Source organism: Anneissia japonica, unplaced genomic scaffold, assembly GCF_011630105.1.
Source record: "Anneissia japonica isolate Jap-2015-1 unplaced genomic scaffold, ASM1163010v1 scaffold1005_len2656397_cov198, whole genome shotgun sequence".
Taxonomy (NCBI): Eukaryota; Metazoa; Echinodermata; class Crinoidea; order Comatulida; family Comatulidae; genus Anneissia; species Anneissia japonica.
Window position 1 is genome coordinate 2,363,802 of NW_022683792.1, and position 6,467 is coordinate 2,370,268.

The 6,467-nt window shown below is 30.5% G+C and overlaps 1 protein-coding gene across 1 annotated transcript in view; it reads right to left on the bottom strand.

The window, feature by feature from the left end:
• LOC117102499 overlaps positions 1-6,467 on the bottom strand; it is a 76,963-nt gene that overhangs the window by 631 nt on the left and 69,865 nt on the right. The gene's annotated exons all lie outside the window — the stretch shown is intronic.

The window sequence follows — 6,467 nt, forward strand, 5'->3', positions numbered from 1 at the left end:
AGATGTGAATAAGAGACAGTATATATACTACACAAATTACAATACGTTCAAAAGTACAAAAACCTAGAGAGAAAGTATTAAAACTAAACAACAAAAGAGAGCTAGCAGACCCAAGCGAAGCCTTCAAACTTCAAACGGAGTCCTAAATAAAGAAAAAAATCTAAGAAAAAAATTGCATTGAAATTGTCTAACCACTTCAATGCCTTTTGAACAGGAAACAAGCTTTAGGTTCCAAAGCTCCGTGGATGCTTTGCAAGTATTATTTCAAGTTCAGAAAGATAATGTCACTAAAGATTGATCCAAAATCATTTCAATGAGATCAAACGGTAGAAAAAATATGGTCAAATCTAAGCCTCGCGGAAACAGATAGAGTGTATTTGATCAGGGTTGACAGGTGTTGTCACGTCGCCAAACAATTTATTCAGAAAAGGTGTAATGATGGTCTTGAGAAGATTCAGTTGAGTTAATTTAAAATCAAATAAGATGTTTTAAAAAATACAATCAGAATCTTTAATTAGTAAATAAACTACCCAGAAGGGAAATCCAAAAGACAAAGAAAACCGATGGGCCAAGATTTTAAAGTGCATCATGTAACTCTATACATGTTGTTTAATATTATATTTGAATACAAACATTATATTTGAATACAAACATTACACCTGTATAGTATTACTGGCACATTAACTTTAATTTTTATTAATATCTATCAAGTAAATGCAATCATCATCATAAACACATACTTGTAAACCTTTGTATATGTATGTATATTTTACATAGTGAATGTGATTTATTTTGTGGTAAGGGGATAGGGCAAGGGAGGAGTTGCGTTTTACTAAAACTATTTACAGTAAATTTTCTTTTAAATGCTGTTCGCAGGCATATCTAAGAGTCTTGAAATGAGGGTGGGCTGACGGTGATGTAGTGGGGAAACTAGCTCACAAAATAAAATGATTTGAGGTGATTTTTGACTATTTGAGCTTGATTTTAAAGTACTGATGCTGTTGAATTACAAAGGGGTTTATATTTTAGACTTGGTAATCTTAATACTATATTGATATTTCGTACGGTATGTTTAAATATACCCTTTACCAATAAAATCCCAAAACTACTGTGCTTTAAGTAAGGTTCATCTTTCATTACTCCACCTTCCCCATATTCAGTCTCATATAAAGTATATTATTTCTTTTTTAAATCTAAATTCTAATTTTGCAATATGCAGTTAGTAGGCCTAACTGAAAAATTCTCTAAACCGTGTTGTCATTAACAGTATATTTTTTTTTTAAATACTTTGCGGAAGCAGCACTGAGCTTCTACATCTTGATCTCCACCTGTCAACCCTGATCAAATGGTCTATATTTCCGCGAAGCTTAAATTTTACCTTCTTTTCTTTTTTTCATGTACTATAATGTTGATAATGTTCATATGACTAACATCGCAGCCTAGTGTAAATGACAACTATGTTATAAGTTGAACAAGCTCCAGTGAATAAATGAATTTATTTATATTATCAATACCATTATTACTATTTATAATATTTTAGACAATTTGTAGCAATCCTTTCTACTTACTCCTGAACATATAATCTATTTTTTTATTTTAAGTACTGCACTGAAAGTTGTTTTAAGATTACAATATCATGAAAGATATAATACTATAGAGTATCATGTTATAAAATTCAAGACTATACAGTAGTTGTTAAATATTGTTATTATTATTTCACAGAAAGTTCATTCCTACTTCTTAATTTAATTTTTTTTTTAATTACTCTTGTAAGTCTAACAATGTTCTTGCTAAATCGTTTGAAGGACCAAACCTTTCCCACCCCCATTTTTCTTATCATTACATGTTAGTCTAGGCCTTTCTCAGTATTTACTAACTCATGTTGTTCTTGCCTTATATGGGAAGTACTCACATTTATGAAATTAAAACTGAGCACAAGGCCATGCCAATGGTTTACTCATCAGTTTCCCTGTTGAAGATGCATTTCAATTGAGCACATAATTTCAAGTGCATTCATATGGCAGTTGGACTGGTGGAAAATGGACACCACCTAGAGATTCCAGCCAAGTCCAGGGGCCAAGACTGGTGGTGACCAACGAGATTAATTCAATCTTTGCTGTTCTAATTTAAATAAATGATTTTTATATCAATGAAGCCTGCATTTCTCTATTACCTCATAATTAATTAATTCATCATAGATTTATTAAGTGGATATCAGCTTTACTGTATTGGAATTTAAAGTGTTGTTTAAATAATTTCTCACGAATTGGCATTGTAAAAAATCTATTAAATATATTACAAAAAAAATGAAAACTTATATTATGATTATTTAGCTGTCAAATTATCAGTAAATCAGAAATGATTTCTTTAAAAGGACTGAAATATTTAATTCCTCCCAGCTTGGCAGTGTCAGTGGCTGATCCAAAAATTCAAAATAGAGGGGGCCCAGGGAGGTACTTTCTAGATGGCCGGAAACTGCACTCACAGACTTAAAATTTGAATATAATTTTATTTATATCTCCATTTTCAAATTATGAACAATTTAGGGGGGGGGGGCTGTCTGGGCCCACCTTGAATCCACCAGAGTGCAATGTAGTGACAGAATTTAGGGCCTCTGTATTAAATTGCAAAGAATATGTACATAAAATAATCTAATACAGTATTTATATAAATTATGACTATTTCACCATGAAACAATCTGTAGATCAGCAATACTGTTAAGTACAGTAGTATGGGAGTTAGTTGTGTTGGCCATGACTAAAATATGCCAATAGGCCTAAAATGACTAATATATGATGCGAGGATCACATCCCTCATTTGCAGGATACACATTCAGAATAATTATAAGGGAATGTGCATTCCGGATAATTATACGGGAATGTGCATTTTCAGGATTATTAAGAAGGGATGTGCATTAAAAATTTGGTGAAAGGGTTGTTTGCATACACAACTCAAAATATAAGAAAACTGATCTTTCAATGATGTTAGTCATTAGCTATAAGTCATTCCATCGTTTATTTACTGATGACATTTCTAATCAAGTGAGTTCATTTTTGATGAAAGACTTTTGTTCTGAGATTGTTGGATGCCTTCTGAGGAGAACCTAGATGGTGAAAGTTCATAATTTTCGCATTTGTGCTAGATTATGAGAACAGAATGGATGAGTTGTTTTTTTTCCTACACATTTGATTTTAGGCAAACTATATGACAGCCTTCAACTAATAACATTGTTGAATAGATAAATAAATAAATCATATCGTTTAATAAGTATAACAAAATATCAACCCATTCATGAGCATTAATGACAGGAAGAATCTAATTTGTTTCCTTTTATGAGCTCTTAAGTATAAACTACTGGTTTTAAGCTACTAAACTTGAACAATAAAAATAAATATTTTAATTATTTACTGATGAAACAAATTATTTAAAAATTAAATTAAGATCAAGTCTGTAAATCAGTCAAAAAATATATTTTTAAGCTTTATATTATTGTAGATTTAATTTATTATTAGTGTTTATTAGTTATTAATATACTAGAATTCATATGTACCTTCTATGTAATATATGTAGCTTCTGTGCCATATCATATAATATGCCATATCATACCATATGTGAAATACCCTACCATATGGTATATGTTCCATATCATACAATATGTGATATTTTATATCATAAGAAATATGTTATATAATGACTCATATTATATCATATGCCACATGTTCCATATCATATACCATATGTGCCTACTATATTTCATATCTGCCATACTATAGTGTCGTGTGCATGTAAATTTACAGAAATATTTTAGAGTAAATATCCCAAATCTAGAAGTTTTATATTTAATCAATTAAACATTTATTTTATGAAATTATGAATTTCAACTGGCAAACGAGGTACAAAATCAAGAATTGGAATAATTTGAACTACTGTAGCAGCAGTCATGTCTCTGTCTTCACAATTCATTATAATTTTAGGGTTGTGACAAGAGGACATCAAATTTAATAACGTTCGTCAGTTTCTTTATACCGTGGAGGCTTCTCCCTAACAACCTATTATTACTTCGTCTAACTTCCAAAACTGTTATTTCCTTCAGGATATCTTCAAGGGAATCAATAGCTACTAGTAAGGAAGTTAGTTCTCGTAAAATTTATCCTGTTCATTTATAGACCATTGTAATAGCTATACTCTTAGTGACAAATTCACAAATTTGTATGTACAAGATCAAAAGCACAATGTAATTAAGGACTCTAACTGTTGATAGAAAGAAACATTATTCATAAAATCAGCAGATTAAATTTTGGGGAAACAAAAGAAAAATAATGAAACTACTTATTTCAAAACCACCTTGGGACCTCAAAACTTGGTGTGGTCTTAAGATTCGTTCTTTAAATATAGGGTTAAGTTTGTGCTTTGATTGAAGATTTTTAGATATTACTTTGAAAAATAGTCTTAAACCAGAAAATATGTGAATTAAAGGAGTCTCGAACTGGAGGGTTCAACCTAATTACTGCCAAGTGTAATACTAGCAGAAACTATGAAGTATTATAAATATAATATCATTCATCATATTATGTACTATTTACCAAATTTATACATTCCGTAAAAAGGAAAAGGGTGTTTCAGACATAATTCTTCTGACAAAATCTCACAGGAAGAGGAACTGAGGTAGTAGGCCTGCAGCCTATTACATTGATGTGCTAAAGCACTATTAGTAGAGAAGTTTTTATTTAATACAGAAATATCTGTGAAGAGAAATAAAGACTACCGGAGGAGCATTTCTTGAGACCAGGTTTTGGTCAGGCTGGATGGAGTACTTTTTTTTATAAGAACCAAAAAAATTTTACCCAGACTCAGTGTTCTTATTTTTTGGCTGATTTCAGGCTCAAAATGTTCTTATTTTGTTCTTATTTTACACACTTTTCAAACATAGAAAATTATTATTATATGTGCACTATACACTGTACTGGAATGTAGGTAAAAAATGGCCCCTGAAAAAAAGGTGGTCCTGAAAAAAAGGTGGTCCTGGAAAAAAGGCGGTTCTGGAGAAAAAAAAGGTGGTACTGGAAAAAAGGTGGTACTGGAAAAAAGGCGGTACTGGAAAAAAGGCGGTCCTAGAAAAAAGGCGGTACTAGAAAAAAGGCGGTTCTGGAAAAAATGTTGTGGTAAAAATGGCCCCAAATGACAGGAGGTACACATACTGTTTTATATTATAGAGGGTATTACATAGTCACACCTGCTGCACATAAGGTGCAGATATAATTTTTGGGGTTTTCTAGTTTTTTAAGAAATTTCAGCCTCAGTGTTCTTATAAAATGTGTTCTTATAAAAAAAAAAGTGTAATTTGCAAAATGGAAAGTTGAGCATTAATTCAGTTCACAATTCTTCCTCTTAAGTACTTGTTTACAGTTTCATAACGACCTAAGTAGGACATAATGCCAATTCAAAACAAATGCAAGAAATGTAGGCAGACCAAAGAATGTCATTAATTAGAGCATTTTAAAAATTGGGAAAAAATGAAAGTGAATGAAGATGCATCAATTGCCAATTTCACATAAAAATCAGTATTAAAATGTAAAAATGAAAAACAAGTTTAGAAATAAAATAAAATATTATAAATTTATATTATTTGTATTATAAATATTATAAATTATAAACACATGGTTTTATTCGTAGGCCTAGAGGCTAGGTCTAGCCTAGCTAGGTAACATCGTTCATTCATACATACATATATTGAGCGTTACGTACGTATTAGGTCAAAAGTTACCACAAATTTAACCCAACCTCTATTTTACGAATCCCCCGATTTACGTACGGCCTCCAGTCCCGTTCCGTACGTAAAATCGAGGTTCTACTGTAGTCTTTAAATTATCATTTTCCAAAGCTACTTAATGTTGATTAGAGAAGCATAGTTGAAATGTGTCTAAATATGATTTGTACTGAATTTATCTTCTAGCCATCATCAGAAGGTTTTTACCCAACAAATATCAGGTTCTTTATTGTTAGAAGATGACAAATAATATTTTTAACAGCCTTTAAACAGGATAATTTACCACCAGAAATTGACCATTCAATAAAAGGCATATAAATATTCATATATATTATTTCCCATAAACATATCAAATATTTGTAAATAGTGACAAATTACATGGTGCCATGTTGATATTGTTGACTTTTGAACAGCTTCCAAATTTTCAACAACAATTTGTAAAACGAAACCCACTTTAATTTATTCTTTATACTGCAGGCGCATCCAGTATTATGGTACAGTAACATAAAAAAAAAACATTGACAGGAAAACAAACACAATATCATAACATTTTAAGTTATTGCGTTTAAATTTTAACAAATTATTATGAATATTTAAATTTGATACTCTTTTCCTTTTCAATTTTGTTTTAAATTTAGTAAGTATATATTTTATATATATATATATATATATATATATATATATATACATGCAGTACTAT